This window comes from Sinohyriopsis cumingii, chromosome 12 (assembly GCF_028554795.1).
Source record: "Sinohyriopsis cumingii isolate HCF-2022 chromosome 12, ASM2855479v2, whole genome shotgun sequence".
In the NCBI taxonomy this organism is placed as follows: Eukaryota; Metazoa; Mollusca; class Bivalvia; order Unionida; family Unionidae; genus Sinohyriopsis; species Sinohyriopsis cumingii.
In genome coordinates this window covers 62,811,320-62,832,030 of record NC_142972.1, presented here as the reverse complement: position 1 = coordinate 62,832,030, position 20,711 = coordinate 62,811,320, and the positions used below count along the sequence as shown (strand labels likewise).

The following is a 20,711-nucleotide window of genomic DNA, read 5'->3' as shown; positions in this document are numbered from 1 at the left end:
GTGAAATCTGGTCCTGTGCTGACGAAACCCATTGAGCCTGAGTGCACACTCCGACCCAAATGTTGTTAGCTTGTAACAATAGAACAATAGGAGACACATGATAAGGTAATTTGGATTCTAAGTGAGCACTCAATCTGAGAAGTTTCATGAACAGGAAGTTTGACCCTCTCGGCTAAACACTCATTGGAACTAAATGTACATGATAATAACTGTAACACTTGGAAGCACCATATGACAAAATAAAGGAAGGGTCTCGTGTGTGTGTGTGTGTGTGTGTGTGTGTGTGTGCGTGTGTGTGTGGCACGTATTTTCTTTTTTTTATAAAGATCAAAAACATTAAACAAATTTACAAGGCCGCTAATGTTGTGGAGTCCGACTTGATGTTCGATGATTTCATACTCTTTTAATGTGCAATGTATGCTAAAAAAAATTGATAGGAACGAGTACTCGTGGTCAAAACAAGCCATTGTAAATTGTAAAGGAATTCTAAGACGGCGTTGATAAAGACAATGCACGCAATATTTTCCACAAACAATGGAATCTGGTCCATTTAATCTCTCATTTTTGAATTTAGTGGATATAGCATCTCATCAAATCAATAATGTTGTACTTAAGAAAGGTGGTAAATACGAATATCAATCAGAGTAGTCGTTGGGAAAGCAGACTTGTACTCAACGCGTTCCCGATCGATGAATTTTGTCTACGTTGATGACATAAACTTTAACGTCTTTAGGTTTTCAATACGAAATCCATTTTGGCACAACTCCACTGGAAGAAATTCTGTATGAACTGAGAGTAAGAGGTTAATGAAGCTCCCAGGCATTCGTTTTTTTTTTTTTTTCTTTCTCGGGTAATGACGAGTCGTCATTTCACACCTGACTTTTACCTTGAATATTGCTGTCAAGCAAGTCAGTGGAAGATTTTACTTTGTACTAGTTTACAAGAGCTTCGATGCGTTTCGTTTCCAAAGAAGGCACTGGCAGAAAGAAATCGTCAAGCAAGTCATTTGGCACTTCTTGAAAATCTTCTCTTCTGGGACTAGGGCCCATGTTTCTTCCATATTTCCTCTTGAATTAACATCAAATTGTTGTCCTGCTTTTTCTGACTAAGAATGATTGATTAGACATCCTTAACAATGTTTGATGGCCAGGACTATAATTTCATAAAGCAGGTAAGCAGTAAACAAGTGACTAAATGTTGTTATTGTTCTGGCCTTTCTTGACATCATGACCGTATTTTTGTCTTTTTCTTCACTTTTGGTTTATGACCGCTGCTGTAGTGGTTCTGGATTTTCAAAACAGACCCCTCTTCTCCTATTTATATTGCTTCTTTTTAAAATAATCTAGGATCATTTCTCTCAAGCTGTTGATTTCCAGAGTTTTGTGAAATTATGAATACAAGATGACGTTAACTGTATTGACCAGAGCAACTACAAACTGAAATTCCACACAAACTTTGCTAGCTTTAAAAGGGCGGAAAATGACCATCGTCGCTGCCTTGGTCTGGAGCGAAAGCACATCCTCACAAAGAATATCCGCCTGCAAAATCGTAGTACGAAATACCGTTGCTGCTGTTGGTACATAAATATCTGGTGACTTCCAACATTATCAAAAAAGATCTCAGGTATTATTTTTTTCTGGGCAAAGTTAGGTTTAAAAGGATCTGTTACACAACGTCTGCCCATCTCGGGTGACTTCTGTATGTATCCATTTTAAGGATTTTGATCGATGACTCCTATAAAAAGAACATTGCTGACAATCATTAGCAAATGGTTTGGTTGCTGTCCTTGGAAAACATGATCATTGCTTTTGGTTCGGATTCCACATGCGGTGGTTTAGTAATTTGCTGTAATTCTGCTCAAAGTTTCACTGATGCCTTTTCCAACTTTCGATAAGACTGGCTCCTTCGATGTTCGTATTTTACTCGTTAGTGTTAACATTAATTTAAAATAAGATTCAACTTCGAATCAGTCTCAGGCGTACATCCATTCCATTCAAAAAATAATTGTTTGCAAATGCATGTCAAAATGTAAATGATCCATCATTTCCAATCCACATCCTTCCTTGATTTAATTTCGGCGGTCTTTAAATTTAAAATATTAGGAGTATCGCCATCGGCAGTCGATTCTGTGTCGGTGAACTTTGTCCAAAGGGTCAGGTTTACATACCACGGCGGCTTCCGATGTGTGCTGTCGGCTTCTTTTTACGTCGGGATATTTTCCAGGTAAGTTCAGGAAGGGTACGTAACCATGCTGTTGCTTACTTGTTTGTTATTAAAGTACAAATCTACTTCACTGAACAACAAATGCGTGAAATTATTAAAGGCAGTTACTCCAGCATCGAAACCTAGATTGGTGTTTTCCATTTTGAGAACGTTGACTTTCATGAGAAAGTAACTGTTATTCAAATTCGAAGTATTCTTCGGTTTGTTCTTTGATTTCAAATTCGATACGTGCTGAGGTGGTCAAAGGCTACATGTTTGTATTCTTGGATTATCATTATCGTCGGCGGCATGGTGAATAGATCAAAATCCGATTGAAACATTTGCAAAAATATTAGTGCATCATTTTCAGTAATTTATTAAACCAGTCAAGTTTAACATCGCAGATTTATTTAAAAATTCAAAACTGTGGATAACATCGTTGAAGATTTCAGTCCAAATATTAAATGCGAAAAAAACCACAACAGATGAATACGTTGATACCTGCTGATAGCATTGGCTCCACGTTTTTAAAACTCAAGTCAAAAGTACTCTGGTCGTTGTCATAAAATCTTGCAATCATATTCTGGCGCAATGAACATTTATAATTTTGCATAGGCATATTCTTACATTGGAATGCCATCAAATCCCTTTTTTTAAATCATACAAAGTTTGTGTGCTGCCACGTACGTTTATTGTATTCTTCTGCCAGTATGGATCAGGATCGTTCTGTTTCCTTGGCGATATCTACATAAAAGTCAAAGAGAATCAGATATTACCATCATATGCCCGTCACACTTGACAGAGACTTGAACCTCGTGTTTGCATGTTTCTTGGCAATACGATTTCTTCTCCTTTTCAGAAATGGACTTAATTACATTATTAAGTAGTTTATCTATCCCTAATCCATATATGATAAATTGTTTATATTCATTAACCATTAAATGTTCAACAAATTATGACCTGAGCGGAAACGGATACGCTGATAAAAAATAACTGTCATTTTCGGAACAGTATTACGTAATTTATCGGATTGTTTGTTTTAGTTGGATAGTCTTTTCTTTTATAATTAGGATGCTCAGTAATATCATTCTTAGGGTGTTCTATTATCAGGCCTCGGGTATTTTGGCACTGTTTAAATGGGGGGCCCTGGGGGGGGGGGGGCCTAGTGGTTTAAAGCGTCGCCATTACCGTTCACTGTCATCTCTCCACTCTCCGTGTGGCTGAAAGTCTAGGGCTCGGCCAGTGTGGGTATGAAAGGCACTTGAGAGTAACATCCTTTGAGTCGATGGTAGTACTTGGTGTATTCCTGGGATCTTCTTCCACAGGTTACACTGGCCGCCATGTATAACATATAATGTGCTGAAAAATGGCGTTAAACCCCAACGACAGCGACAATACTATTTAAGTATGTCCAAAGGCCGTTTAGAATCTGAACAGTATATAAATGGCATTACAGGATGCTGAGACTGCTTGCACATGAAGCCTACAATGAGGCATTAAAGGTTATTATGGTAAATGGAACCTACAACGGAATAACTGGTCAACACTTGACTGCTAAGGAGTTGGATAAACGACTATAATACCAATGACATCAACAGAGAAATATTACTGAGAATAACATATTTCTTTAGCACATTTCTTCATATTCATAAAATAAACGAATTACAGAAAGAGTTGAAAGAAGGCTACGTAACGAGAAGCAGAAATATGTAATTTTTGTGTGAATTTTATCTGTTAGTTTGATATTGCCACTTTCAGCAATACGTGTTTGATTGATAACTTTGAGCACATCAGTTTTTAAACCCAAAGCGGCAACGTTTAGAAAACTAGAACGTAGTTACGTTAGAAGGTCATTAAACATTGAAGATATTTGTAAGGTGGAGGCAACTTGAAGGTAGATGAAAAATAACTCAAATACCTATTAGGACGAAGCTCAAATTTATTTACAAAATGAACGCGAAGAAGCGAGCAAGATCTGGAAAGCAAAATGGAATACAAATTACAATTTTCTAAATCGCCAGTGGTTGTAAATTCACAAACGATAAAGATCATAGTTATGTTCAACATGGTAAACGTTCGCATTAATTTAAAATAGACAAAGCTGAAAAATTAAAAAAAACATGTACGACTACTGAGAGAACAGGGTCACGCAAGGCTGACTTAGATATTGTTAAAATAGATTACAACTTTTATTACTTGATAGCTGGTGTTATTATTACTGTAGGAGTATGTTTTCTATATTTAGAACAAATACACCTAAATAATAGATTCAGTGCCTGGGACGGGACGCCTGTATCGCACTTCGCTAGGACTGCTTTTTTTTTAGGGGGGTGGGGTGGGGGGCTATTAATATACTACAGAAAGTAAAATAAAGTAAATCCATTTCCAGAAATGATATAGAATATTATCTAAGCATGGATTTATGAGTTAATTTAATACAGTTTATATTAGGAAGTGAAAACGAAACGAATAACCTTATTGACACTACTTGCCCTTAGAGCATGCTTGTGAAGATGATATTTTATTTTAAAATAGTCCTCGACAAACCCGAGTACGGAAGAAATACTAAAATTGGAAATTTCAGTTTCTTTGAGCAAGTGTACGATTAACTATCTAATAGCACAAAATATACTACCAGAAAATATAATAAATTATTTTCATTTAATGTCAATGTTTTGCTTTAATCTGATGAAAACATAATGAAATACGAATGATTTAGTCAAAGAGATAGAACTCTGAGGAGTTTCGTGTAACCCATATGATGCGGTCGATGGTGACATTAGATCAGATGACGGTAATGTTTTACTCGCAATGAGGGACAAAAGCTTTTGCAGAGAATAAGGATGCTTTAAAATGATCCTTCAGTAGACTGCGATGGGTGAACCAAGCGTGGCGGCTCTTTGACCATTCCACCGAAAATGCATCGTCCTCAACTGACGCTACGAGATGCACATGTTCCAGTTTTAATCAATATTATCCAATATCACTCTCTGAGCAAAATCAATAATTCAAGATCATTATGCGAGTGAAAATCAATAATACGTACACTCTAAACATGGATATAGCATACATTATTCATATTTTTTTAGGAATTATGAATTTGATCACCTTTTGTTAAAATAAGCATGTAGTGTTCAAATTTGTGTATAAAATCCTAAATGTTGATACCCTTGGTGATACATTTATCATCCAGAGTGATATTTCCATATATCAATCATATTTCTTCACAACGTCGATACGGTGATTCTTTCTTGATAACTCGCTGAAGTTACATTTAGGAACGATATCATTTCCGTATATCCTTTGCCATTGGCGTATTGAGGGTAAATGGCCTCAGGAGTAATGATGATGGCCCCAAGAAATGTTGGCGCCCCAAGACCTCTGGCGTTCGGAGCCCCGTCCAGCCCCCGCTAGTACGCTACTGTCTGTTGTTGAACTGGGTGTTCATCATTTTGTTAAATCCATTGTTGAACTTTATGCGCACGAGTTAAAGAGGGAGACGCAAGCAAAGTTAGAAACCCCAGAAATTACTTCCTCATGGGAAGCTATTTACACAGGTCTGAATTATATGCCACTATCCTGAAGTGAAAAAGGGTCTTACATAATTTTTACGTAGAGACCAAAGGTTCGACGCTTATGATAAGAAGTTATAATTGTTGCTGAGGGAACAAACATTATTCGCAAATACTTTTGATATGGCTACACAAGCAGACTGTTTCGACCACGACTCGGGGAGGTACCCAAAATGCAGTCTCGATCGGTAACCAGCCTACAGACCAGATACCTCCCACTCCAAACAAAATCAAAATTTCCGCCATTGCTTAACAGGCTTGAGGCAGCTACTCTGAATTTTTGTGCCGTTTCTTATATGATATGTATGTGTTGACTGTGTTTATCAACACTAGTAGTTCGTTAAGCATTGTTTTTCTGTTGGAGTGTGTTTCTTCCTTTGCTTATTGTAGAGGGGAGAACTGTTAGAACGCTTCTCAGCCGTTTTGTCCCACTTGTACTACAACCATATTTTGTTTTGAACATGACGACATCACGTTATACTCGCCATTCGACCCGTTTATGCACGGATGGACCTTTATTAAGTGCATTAAATAGCAACTCGTTGGCGTTCGATACTACATTGTGCACTAGATATAACATCCTCGGAATATATTCATCTTTATGAAAATGTATACGGCAGCGAAATAAACGTTGTCTAGAGATGAGCCAAAGTGAATAATCTAACACCCTCCATTTACTCCATCAAGTCGTTCCCACGCCACTACTGTGGAACATAATTTACTGTCATCGAAAAGAACTCTATAATTACATTCTTAACTACGCTACAACCTTCAATTTCGAACATACATCGTCTGAGTTAGACCAAACCTCAGGCAAAACGATCCAATTTTTTCTGCCTCTACCGCCCTTCTCCTACGCGATAAAAGGAAACAAGCTGATCGAATCTCTCTTTTTGGAGCAGCTTCCTAACCTCCTGGAGTAAAGAGATTTTATTTTTCCTGGAGATTTCAAATTTCGCTTTAAGATGGAAATCCATAAACATTAAAATGTCTCGATTCTCTTCACATTTTCAACCTCAAACAACCGGTTAGCCAACCAACACATAAATACATCTAGTCCGATTATCCGAAACGAAAGGGTTTGTCAAAGTGAAGCATTTGTTATTGAAAGAAAGGGGTGGTCAGGAGGCCATAAGCACGATGATTGTCCGCGTGATAACTAATACCACGAGAATGGTATACAAGTCTGCAACAGTCTGGGAGGGGCTTGCCATGCGAGGTGGCTCCTTGTCATTTCGACGATAGGTTTGGAACCGGAAATACGTCGTGTTCGTCAGCTGGACGCTACGAGATATACCTGTTTCATTTAATCAATAATTAAACATCACTACACGAATGAAAATCAGTAATACATACATTCTACATGTGAAACATATATTATAATTTTGTACAAGTTATTGGGGGCCCAGAGTGGCCGATTGGTCTAAAGCGCTTTCCGTTACGGATCACTGCCATCTCACCTCTGTCTGCGTGGGTTAGAGTCTCCGATTCGGCCAGTGTGGTTATGTGAGAAAGCTTGCCAGTAGCTCCTCGTCGGTCGGTGGTTCTTTCCGGGGTTTTGCCGGGTTTTTCCTCCACCATTAATACTGGCCGCCATGTATAGCCTATGGTGTGCTGAAAATGGCGTTAAACCATACAACAACAATAACAAGTTATAGACAATGATCACATTTTGTGATACATTGCTCATATTTGCGTACAAAGTCCTATAAGTGTATACCCTTTGTGCTTACTCTAATATATAAGAAATAATAATACAACCAAGACCATATCAACACCCGATAATTTCTATCATATTGAAATTCGGTCTACACTAGCAAGGTCAAAGAAGGCATGACTGCTGATGACGACAATAAAGAAAGCATATATATCGAACGTCAGAAACATAACTGCAAAATGTAAGTAACTCCGAGTAATAATTACACTGTGTACATAACAATCTACAACACTTCAATTCCAGGATTTGATTGTTAGAAATCTATATATACATCTGCCGGATCGGATGCAGTTTGTAAATATCTGAAGCCTAGAAACTTATATACTTTACTTGATCAGCTAAACAATACAAAGAATCAGTGTAGCGGCTCTTATTCTACTCTTTTAGAGTGCTTTTCTAATACAATATATGTTTCGCTGTGATTTCGTCTAGGACGATGTTATTAGTATACGGATACATTACAAAGAGGTGTATACACATATGCTGTAAAGATGAAAACTATAAAGTCATATATTGTAATCGTATGCAAGTTACATACATCCCTAGAATATCTCATGCGGATAATTTTGCCATTTAACTATATGCTTAAAAACTAAATAATGACATAAATAATATTAACCCCAGGGATAATATCATATTAACCCCCGGGGATAATATCATTAAGAGGTCCTACTTATTTTAGGCTTAAGTATTCAATAACCCAATAACATCAGCCAAACCCCACCCCGCACAAGGCGGAACACAAAATTAAACGCAAATAACACCATCATAGATACGAACGATTGATATCAATCAACAGAAATTAGAATTACTATAACATAAATTGGTTAACCCAGAATTCATCAGGCCCGGCTGCATGTGCAGCAGTACTTGACCCAATTCAACTTAAAAACAACCAAGAACAGTGATTCCTATTCTTAGGGTGTTAAAAGGGAACTAACCAATGTATGCGTACTGCCTTTAACCACAGAGATTCCAACTTTCCAAATTCCAGCAAGACGACACATTTTAATGTCGGACACGAGAAATCATAATTTACCCATGGGTATCCCTACATACGATAATATTAGAATGACCAACATTCTATAAATAATTAAGTATGAGAGCATGCATAAACAGTCATTCTCATGTACGAAAAAATTGTTTACGTGTATGCTCACATTTATCTGCATATATGTGCATCCCTGCCCGCATATATGTACGAGAAAGGGAGTGACAGAAAACGGGTCATACTTTTTCAAAGTCAACATTTCATTCAGTGATCACTCTATTCCACCATCATAGTTCTTACTCTATTTCCTAATGAAATATGTTTTCACATGATTCAATTTAGTAAATAACTTTTGTACTTTTGGATTTCTCGGGTCAGACGTATTAGCTAAAATTTAAAAGTAGAGCATCTTGCAAATAAAAAAAGATTTTCAGAAATCTCGAAATTCACTCCAGTCTCGCTTCTATAAAAATATAAACCCCGACCCAAAAATGTTTTACAACAACACAGTTGCAAACTAAATGTTTTATCGTTTCTTCCTCGCTATTGCAGAAAGAACACCGTTTATAGCAACGGAACCAATTTTGAATAGAAAATTGTTTGTACTCAGTATGTTATGGGTAATTCTAAACTGGAGCCACCAATATTTTGTATCCAAAGTAATTTTGGAATCGAATATACCTTATTCCACCAATGTTTGACTTTTGGAATGTTGAATTTAATTTTTTTAGAAAAGGTTTCTTGAGTCTTAGGACAATGTAATAATGACTTTATTAGACAAGTATATATCCTTCTGCATCCCATTTTTTATTCTTGGGTAGAACTTCAGTATTCTTCTGGAAAAAAAGAGTGCAGATTTTTTGCACATGCTGCAAATTTAATGTTTTTAAATATAGTCTGATTGCACTTAAAATACCGTATTATCTTTTAATCTGGGGTGAAAAATAGTATAGATTACAAAATCCTTCATGTAATAAGTATACACCTTGTTCACCCAAGAAATGATATTTAAATTTTACCACCTTCGACAGCCACGATCGATCCACAACTGGTCTGTTGTTAATCGTTATATTTTTATTTTTAAACAAACCCTCCTGTGAAATTTCAAGGAATTTTCTATCTTTCTCTACGGTCATAAATTCTGCCCATGTTAAAAGAATATCCGTCAAAAACAATTTTTTTGGGGGAATATTTTTGGATAATCTCATTATTTGTAAATCATTTAAATGAAGAAAAACAAATGTGTAATAGCACAAAATGTATTTTTTAAGAAACTAGTCTGTTATATTTTGTCATTCAGAATAATTAGTTCGCAAACGCTTGATCCGAGATATTTTTAAAGATTTGATGAAAGATGCTAGATGTTTCATGCACAATCCACCTTTCTTCAAGTTTATTAATAAGTTTTTGGTTTGGACCTACGTAGAGCATACGCGAAGAGGGGAAGTAATGCAGGAAAAACTTGATTGCTCGATATTTAACATTTACGTACCTTGAAAAGCAAGACTAGAGCAGAGAGCGCGCTTGTACCAGACTGGTTATGAAATAAATTTTTTCCCATGGTTATTTAAAGGGATTTAAGAATTCAATTCAGTCCGCCAAGTATGTATGCGCAGAAAAATGCGCAATGTGCTTGGAAGCCAATAGCGCCTATGGAGACCTACATATCGAAGGATAACCTTTCAAAAGTCTGGATGAAAAGAGAAACAGTATTCCATGAAAATTTGTATACGGTGGAAAAAGGAGATATATAGATAAACTGTAGATTCTGTGTATTGAGTTATGTAGATCTCGAAAACCTTTAACTTTATTTTCAGGTGCCTATTCGAAAATTGTGACAGTGACATTCAGTGACAAGTTTTTTGAACATTCAGGTATGGTTGTCTCGTTTGATTTTGATATAAATTATTTTGCTTACTTGTGATGTTCGTTAAACCTGTTAGGTATGTCTTTTACCAGTCATATATACTGCTGGTATCAAATGCATCCAAGTTATTTTGAATTTACTATTTTTCTATATTTAGGACTTCACATTGACTTAATTGCAAATTTTACGCAAGTTTAACGAATATCTTCTTCGCCTCATATGAAGTGGAATTCATTCATGAATGTTAATATATTCCAATGCCTGGTGCAGAGTAAACCGATAAAAACCTTTCATTTGTTAAATGCACATAAAAACAGTATGTCCCCATACACGGTTGAGTGCATATATGTACAGAGACATTGCTTATTGACATCACTGACTGTTTCAGATATGAATTGCAAAGGGATACATTTAGTGGTAGAAGGCCTGATCAGTTGAAACTGGATATAAGAGATTCAATACCCATGTACATTTAGAGTCATCCAGTCCAGTTTTGAAAATTGAGGCATTCACATATATTTTTAGCAGTTTTCAAATGTGTACTTTAAAATACAACACCAAAAAAGAGTCTGTTCTGGTGGCTTAGTGGTTAGAGCATCCACCTTGGAAGCAAGAGGTCATGGGTTCGAACCCTGGCAGAGTCATACCAAAGACTTACAAAAATGGTACTAACAGCTGCCTCACTAGGTGCTCAGCATTAAGAGCTTAGTGTTAGGACTGGTTGATCTGGTATCAGGATAATGTGACTGGGTGTGACATCATATTACATGTCTGTGGCATGATGCCTCAGTGCTAGACATCACTATAAACTGCCATACTGCAGACATCATAGCAGTATGACTGAAAAATTGTTAAAAATCCTAATCACACACACACAACACCAAAAAGAAGTTGAGATGTGCAGGTTGTTTGACTGCTCTCAGTAGTTGTATGCCTGATAATAAGACCAATTTTTTATATATAATAGTAACAGTATTTTAAATATTTGAAGCATGGAAAGAGAGATATTTCATGTCTTTATTGGTCAGGTGATAGTTTGTAGTCATTCTCATGTTGCATGAGTGATTGATTTATCCATGACTAGGTGACACTGTTCATATGTAAGTTTTTCCAAGGGAACACTTCTTCTATGGTGTTCTCTGGTGGGTGTAGTGTCCTAGGTTTTATGTCAACAGACAGCACCGGAAAACAGGGTGAATTTAGTACATGTAATAGATTTGGTCTTTTACATTATATAATGTGATTTTATGTGTTGGTGGCACAATAACTCATGTGCAATGATGGGAGCTAGATATAGTATCCTGTAGTCAAGTGGAAGTGTTTATTGTTCTAAAATAAATTCCAGAGTAGATAAGGGAACCTCTCTATTGAACAGCAGAATTTTAAATATCATGGTTGATGCATGATTTGGATCTGGAACAAGGAAAGGTTAGAATATGAATAAACAAATAAGCAAATATTAAAAGACATCAATGATGAACAAGAAATTCGAAGATAATGAATAAATAAATGTGGTTGTGAATATAAATATATTTGGTAACTTTGAACTTAAGTTTAACCTAGATGAGTTGTAACACAAAATAAAATGCAGAATACAAAAGTAATACATGAAGTACTGGTATGTACAAATCAGAATGATTCAGAGAGACAACGAAACATGGTGATTAAAGATGCATATGCAAATAGTCTTTACTATGCCACAACACAAAATTGTATGGGTCTGAAAATGATTACCAACCTAACTGCATACTGACATTCACATTGATGTCACTGAGTTCCATTCCTGTGACCATAAATTTATTGTTGCACTGGTCCATTTTATGAATAACTGAAGTTTTGCTTGCAAATTATGAACCATAATTAGCATGCCAGACTTGTGACCAGAAGGACCCTCCTCAGACTAGATTGGGTGCATATATGGGCCAGTCATATTACTCCATTTTCTGTGTCATGATGAGATGTTTTATGTAATGATGTTTTGGTAAGCACTCATAAACAAAACTATAGTATATCTTGTCTGGGGGTAAAATTGTCTGGTGTGTGTATATTAAGTTCTAAACTCCTAGCAAAACCTCTGTTGGCTGAAATTGTTATTAGAAGTCTGTTATTAAAATACAAACACACAGAAACCCATGGGCAAGGTACTGTAGTAGGGTATAGCTCTCCTTTGTTATAGCATCCTATATTATGACTTACTATATATACTCTCTTATAAGTCAAGTCAACAGTAAAGATCCTGATCTGCTGTTGCATAATGCACCTGCAGGCCAGGGTATTTCTTGTTTGTTCTGCTGATCACTCCCAACATACTCCATAGACACAGGTCTGTTGGTGCATAATGCAATGGCAGATCTGGGACTGTGTAGTTTGCAATTGACTCAACTTATCAGTGAGTACAAATGGTGATTCCAGATATAATGCTGTACCACTGCAAACTGTGTGGTCAAAACTTAATCATTTTATTTTAATTGTGACCACTCTGGTGGCCTAAGTAGTAGAGTGTCCACCTCAGATGCAGGAGGTTGCGGATTCGAACCCCATCTGAGTCATACCAAAGACTTATAAAAATGGTACTAACAGCTGCCTTGCTAGGTGCTCAGCAGACTGGTTGGCCTTGTGTCAGAATAATGTCACTGGATTGGACATCATGCTACATGTCTGCGGCATGATGCCCTAGTGCTAGACATCATCATAAACTGCCACACTGCAGATATCATAGTGATATGACTGAAACATTGTTAAAGCTACGTTTTAAAAAAAGTCCAAATATACTGGGTGCCATGTATTGCCTATCCTTGTGGTGAAAAATGGCATTAAACCCCCAAATAATTTTTTTTACATGTAAACTCTTTCAAGACTACAAGATTAAATGTATTTTGTTGCTATCTGTAAGCACTAGGCTGTGCCAGGAAAAGTAAAGCAGCTATGTTCAACTGACAAATGACTTTATTGTGTGGGGCATCATGGTAATGTGATTTGTATAATCACATGTAACTCAAAGATTTCATAGTTACTCAGTGGATTAGTTCGCTTCAGTATATAGAAAAGTTGGTCTCATCATTAGCATTTTTATCCAGTCCAGTGATTTTAGAAACATTTTGGCGACTGAAAAATAGTCACCTACATTACAGAAATGCTTTTATTATATTTACTAAGAAAGTTTTTCTGATTTAATGCAGAACTATTAAATTTACCAGATGAAAGTTGAAAACAGTATTTTGCCATTATTAATGCAGTTCAGTCATTTTACTGTGACAGGTTTTTCTCATGTTTGAATTTTTTCTGCTAAATTATCAATTATCTACTCAAACAGAAATGATCCTCAACAAATATAATTCAAAGAATGTTTGTGCACGATAGGTAAAATGCTGGGAAGGTCAGTATTAATGGAATGAGGTGAATTCAGATATTAGGAATATATGAAAGCTGCTGTTTTACTGATTTTCACAGGTGCTGGTGGACAAATAAAGTAATTTTGATATTTGATTTGCAATGAATAAGTATGGTTAAATGTATGGTTGTCTAATACGACATGGATATATTTATAAAAATGACTGGTTTGCTGAAATTGAGTTCCACAGGTACTGATGGCAAAGTAAAATAACTTTGATATTTGATTTGCAGTGAATAAGTTTAGTTAACTGTATGGTTGTCTGATGTGACATAGGTATATTTATAAAGATGATTGATGTGCTGAAATTCGTTGTTAAAAAGACAAATTATGTAATTGTATGAATTGTGTGATTAATCTTTATACTAGTGAATTGATCGTCTATCAAACACTTGGACACACCTAGAGTAGACTGTCTTTTAGGTATATTGACCATTAAGATAAAATTGTTTCATAACACGTCTATCAGATATTGGAATTTTACTAAAGTCACTAACATGATTATTTTCAGCACATAATGTGTAAGAAAGAAATTATATCCATTTCCAAGAAGTAGTTGTTTTGTCAGGTTTAATTATTTTGATAATTTTTGGTGTAACATCAGAGTTGCATTAGCAGACTGCTTAGCATTAGCCACAGGAAATAAATATATAGTCAGATCAGAGTTACTGGGCAGTCTAGACTTTTAGTAAGTGTTGTCTCTCGCCTGTTTTAAGAGATTATATACTCTACCCTCTATGAGTTGTGCTGTACCCTCAAAGGTGCACTGTGCCCAACATATGGGCCTCCCTCGTCTAAATACTTAAGAGTTCTAATACATGGCATAGTGAAACATTAAGCATGTGTATTTTGGCCATGAACTGGGTATCATTAGCTTCTAGGTTTTACTTACAGTTCTAATATTATGATATACATACTAATAAGGTCAGAAAAAAATGCCCCCTCCTGTAGAAAAAGAGCATTATTAGCATTAGCAGTTTCCAGTTATATCACAAGTGGCAATCTAAATTCACAGACAGTGAATTATTTCAGTAAAAACATCTTGCTGGCATTTGCCAGTTGTGATTGTTGAGATATATATATTGACATCAACCCATTTTTATCTTGAAACTGATAATAGTGTAACATCCAGTTACTGTAGTTTTGAAGTTGTATAAACAACGTCAGAAGAAAAATCCATTAGCAACAGAATATCCAGAAGTACATTATTCAGTCAAGAATGCAAACGTTCAATAGTTTTATAAGAAATTTTTTCGAGAAAGTGGGGTTATGAATCAAAATAGATTTAATAATGGGTAATGACAAGAACTGAATAAATGTCAGATCTGGAATAGAAATACTCATAGTGCAACCCTTTTCTGGTACACACATCTGTATTTTTCAGTGCAAAATTTGGTGGCTACTTGCAAATTTATAACACTGACCTAGGAAAAGTCTTTATTGCACTTAGTAGCCATCACTCTTCCCTGACCAGTGGTCATTTGACATCTCTGTATTAGGATATTTACTTCGGCCTTGTACTCTTGAAAAATGTGTAAGATGCTATTTTGCATTGCTTGTGTTTGCTAAAGAAGGGATAATTCATGAACGCAATGTATTAACTCTCTCATTGTTGCTGTTTAGGACTTGGGGTTGTGAAGCTTACTAAACACTTAAAAGTAATCATTTTTGTAATAAATTCTTGCAGAGTTCTTTATATATATTCATTATTTGAAGCAAATACATTACCTGCCGATAAAGTACTGCCATTAATACCACAAACAATGTCTAGCTGTTAACCAGCATTAATAGTATCCCTAGTTATCCCTCATGTGCTGTTTGAATTTCTATGGTTGTCCTGCTCCTACTTGTAGGGAGCCACAGTGGCTTAGAGGTTAGAATAATGGCTAGAAGGGTGTGGGTTTTAATGCAGTCCAGATAAGGCCAGTTGAGTTGTGACTCTGGGCAGGCACATTACCCTTATTCTAGGTGCAATATAGCCTTTGAAGTGTTGATGTGTCATTAAACAGCACTCAGTCAGTCAGTGCTCCGACATTTCTAAACCAATTATTGTCTACCTGGTAAGTGTACAAGTTCATACAGTATAACCCCTTGGGCTGAAAGACAGTAAAAAATCCCCATTGGTCTCAGAATTGGGGGTCAGACTGAGTAAAAAACAAACTTTGGCATCAACACTGGGGGTCAAATTAAAATGATGGGGGTCCCTGAAGCACAAATGAAGGTAAAGGGAAACACTGTTCATATAAACAGGTTTTATTGTTTGTTTAAAACCAGTCCAAGGATTCCATTTCTAATTCAGACAACTGCATCGGAATTTGTATTGAATTCAGTCAACTTCATCTAGATCGATTGTTTGTATTTAGACCTAGTGCTTTTATTAATAGTACTAGCTGTAATATATTTAGAATAGATTGGCATATTATTGAAGTTTTATTTATCACTTTATTGATAACATCAAATAAAAAACTAGTAGTTACACTTTGCAATCAGTTTGATATTTGTGGCATCTGGACTGCTCTCATTGCAATAATTGTGTATAAAAGTAGTACATGTAATTGATTGGTTATAATATAGCTTTAGTCCTGAGAGACCTGTGGGATCTACAGTTATTCTCTGGTTAGGATGACAGATTATGAAAGAATGGTGCAAGTTTGAATCCTACCCAGGCCTAGGGCTGGCCACTTTATTGTGTCTCTGGGCAACACACTTTAAGGTAAATAAGTGTTGTAAATCCAAAGTATAGTTTCATCCTGTTTATTTCTGGAAGTCAGAGACTTTCCCAGTTTTCAGGGCTCACATATAAAACTGTATTATTGATTGGAGTCCACTGTGAGTTTATCAGAGTTTCACCAGGGCACAGACTTCTGAGTATTTTGTGATGTTGCTGTATATCACCACTATAATGTATTATTGCTGTATTCAGCATGACAATTATATCAGTAAAAAATATAGATCAGTGGTATTGTGCAGATTCCATTAAGAGGAAAATTGCTGATTGGCCAAAAGAATTAGAACATTTCTAGGTCAATTCTTCACGTAGATTTTGACTAATCAGCTATTGTCTTGACATTTTATGCTTTATAAATACTATAGACATGTGCATTTTTCTTGTGAAAAGTAAATACATACTTGAAGTAATATGATGTTTTCATTGGCATGACCATACATATATAAAGCTTCAGTTACTTTGGAAAACTGTTACTTGGGATTAGTGAAACATTGCCAGAACCATAAAAAATCACGATTGACATTCTCTCTCTCTTGACATCTTATAGGTCTAACTTAACAAATATGTCAGATAGCTTGTTGAAAGGGAAATCTGTGCATGAAAATGATGCCTAAATTACTGAAAGTTTCAATGTAAAATGCGAACAGCATCAGGATATTAAGAGCAAAATGTGAAACTGCATCAGGTCCATATTATTTATCCATTTTAGTATAAAGTTTACATTAGGCACCTGTGTAGAACAAAGCTAAGTTATACCTTCATGATATGTTCAAGACTAGATAACCAATAGGCAAACTCATGCAACAGTTGTTTATAATTGAAGCACACCAGATATTAAGTGATATTGAACTTTGACACTGGTTAGTGATAGAAAATGCACTTATATTTATTCTCAGGGTGTAAATCTGTCTCAGCTCATCCCAGAGATGGGTATGTAGTAAGGCTTTACTTAGCCCAGCCAATTTTTACCCAGAAGATGAATAGGTTTCATGGATATCCAGTTATTCCTGTATTACACTGGTGGTGATCTTAACTTAAATGTAGCTACCATGACAGCCATCTTGAAAATCTTTCTAGTGCTTTTCTTTCTAATGGAGAATCATATTGACAGATTGTGTCTGTTTGGTCCTAAATGAAAAAGATGCAGATCTGTTATGGCCACCATTGGCAGTCACCTTGAAAATCTTGTCCTTCAGAAGTGATGGTCATAGCAACATAGGTTTCACCAAAGACCTCTTTCATGACACCTACTAACTCCTAAATGAAAATTGTGCCCTGCAACATTCAATATGACTGCCTCAATGAATATAGCGAAAATCTTGCCACTAATTCTTCTGGGGTTCAAAACCCGTAACCTCCATCATAGATGTGTTAACCATTTAGGCCACTGGAACAGTCATGTCCTGTGTCCAAATACATGTATCCCTGCCTCTATCAGTGGATATGAAACCACCAGTTTATCAGACTGATACAATTTTAGAGACTGATTTATCGGATTGTCTTTTATCAGTTTGTTTGTCTTTGTATCCTAATTTTCCTTTGTCAATTCTCTTGGTAACTTTAAGTAAGTCTGTGCAGGTTGTTGCAGTTTGTTTTTCTCAAGGAACATGATGCTCCAGAGGAGGGGTGTGGATTGGGTGCATGTAATATATAGTCTTCTCATCTTTACTCCTTAGCAACTGTTTAGGGAGGGTGTTTTGTAGTATTTGGTATAATGATGCTTTGCCAAATTGTGAAGATTTGGGATATAGAATGCAGCTGATTTTGTGTGTGTGTGTTTACAATAATTATTCTTTTTTTCATTGAGTGGAATATACTAACTACATGTTCAGTTCTAAGTCAGTAATACGTAATTGGCTTCTTGGGTAATTAGTTGTATTTAAAAGAGCAAGGTGCTGACATGAAATTTGTAGGACTGCTGTGCGAAAAAAATTGTCCTGAAACTTTGATTCAAGTCATTACATTTCCATTTAGTTGATATCATTATTTACAGCTCAGCTGGATTGCCTACATTAAAAGAAAATAACAATGTTAATACCCACTTGAAGGTGGAAGGCTGAGGGGTTTCAGGTTCTTATATTTTTTTTTGTTTAATTTTATTCATTTGTGTAGCAGTTACAGATATGTGGATAATTAATCTGGATATGTACACCTAACTAGCTTTACAAAGTCATGTGTTTAATTCTTTGGAAGTTTCACAAAACCTACTCAAGAATAGGTGTCTTTCACCTGTTTGTGAAATTTTCATTTTCTAAGTGAAATTCATTGCAGGCTTTTTCTTGAATACTAAACATTCTTCATTTATTTAAGTTTATATGTGATTCAATAAAGGTAATATATGGATCTATGTTTTTGAATTATACACCTTTGTATAACAGGAGTTAACTGTGACCAACTTGTTATGCTTTAGTCGATCATTGATACTCAGGATTTAAGGTTTAGACAATATCACCTGCACTAGCCAGTTAGTTATCAATTATAGGCATATTTTCATATTGATTAATTAATTCTGTCCATAAATAATTTGTGGGGTGGATATATATATATATATATATATATATATATATATATATATATATATATATATATATATATGTGTGTGTGTGTGTGTGTGTGTGTGTGTGTTTGACTTTGAGTGTACACACAGAGCACTCCCTCATTATAAGGCCTTCATTTTGACTATGTTCTCGTTATAAGGTAATTGTGGTCCTGGACCTCATCTAACTGTTTCATTCCATAGTTATATGTATCCTGCCATAGGATCCAGCTTATACTTACATCTGACCTGTAACATGGAGTCAATCTTGTTTAAGGTTTCTTGCGAAATTGATAATTACTTTTGTAACAAGAATAATAGTTATAATGTCTTTATTTAGAGAGGGTGACACAGTTACTTCTATGGAACTTATCCTCCTTGTGACCCTCAGTTATATGCATCATAAGTTACACACATAGTACATAGCTGTACACAATAAAGAAAGGCACATACAGACTCTTAATTCTTTTCTGTAGAGGAAAAAAGACCGCTCTGGTGGCCTTGGTGTTTAAATCGTCTTCCGTAGATGCGGGAGGTGATGGCTTTGAACCCAGGAGATTGAGTCATACCAAAGACTTGTATAAATGGTACTTGCAGCTGCCTTGCTTGGTGCTCAGTATTAAGAGATTAGTGTTAGGGCAGGTCATCCTGTTGTCAGGATTATGTAACTGGATGGGACATGATGCCACGTGTCTGTGGCATGATGCCTCCAGTGCTAGACATAGTGATATGTCTAAAAACTTTAAAACAACATTAAAAATAAAAACACACATACAAAAATAAATATAGAAATCAATATATACCTACATACTGAAAAGTTGAACAAACAACGCAAAAATTAAAGAGAAACTAAATTTGTATTTGGACGTAACAAGCAGACATTTTTATAAGAATATGCCCCAACTAAATGCATTGTGTATATATACATGTACGTAGTACAAATATAGTGAGACAGCAAATGGGAACTTGCTTTAGGAATTTATACTTTAAGTTGTAATGTGTGTCAAATCAATCATAATGGCCACTTTCCATTATACTTTAAGTTGTAATGTGTGTCAAATCAATCATAATGGCCACTTTCCATTATACTTTACAGGGTAATATAACTCAGACATCAAGAGCTAGGCCACAGATTGAAACTGAATAAGGCAAATTAGGAAATAGTTCAGTCCCTTTGCAAATCAAATTTGACAGCTTATTCGCATGGAAACATCATATTCATATTTACTAAGATACTCCAGGAATGGCTCCAGGGAATACAAACATACATTATTGCTGAATATGTCATGAAGCCATGGTTTCATGATACTTGCAATGATGCCATCAGGGCATACACAAAAGTCCTCCAGCATCAACAGTTACCAAACGTTGGAAATGGCTTGCACTTGGGATAAGGAAGAACTGTATGGCTTTTTGGGTCAAGGTCACTGTAGCAAAAGAAATAAAATGGTTTTCGCACAATAACATTATTTGTACACAACACACCTGGATCAGACATTGTAGATGACTTGTCTTTGGGTAAGAAGAAGAGTGCTGCTGTTGTGTTAAAGAGATCAGACAGGTTAAGGCTACGATATTTTTCAAAATGGTTTCTGCACAGTTTCGTTAATTTTACATCAGACCTGAACCACACTTTAAAGATGGTTTGCTTGAGGAATAAATAAAGTGCCTATCAGTTTTGGGGTCGAAAGGACATTAGATCATTGT

The 20,711-nt window shown here is 35.8% G+C and overlaps 1 protein-coding gene across 1 annotated transcript in view; it reads left to right on the top strand.

The window, feature by feature from the left end:
- Positions 1–10,127: 10,127 nt before the first annotated feature.
- The window catches only part of LOC149786581 (myosin light chain kinase A-like), a 105,648-nt gene continuing 95,064 nt past the window's right edge, over positions 10,128–20,711 (top strand). The window contains exon 1 of the mRNA XM_089977085.1: positions 10,128–10,356. The gene's annotated coding sequence lies outside the window, so the exon portion shown is untranslated. The remainder of the gene's footprint in view (positions 10,357–20,711) is intronic.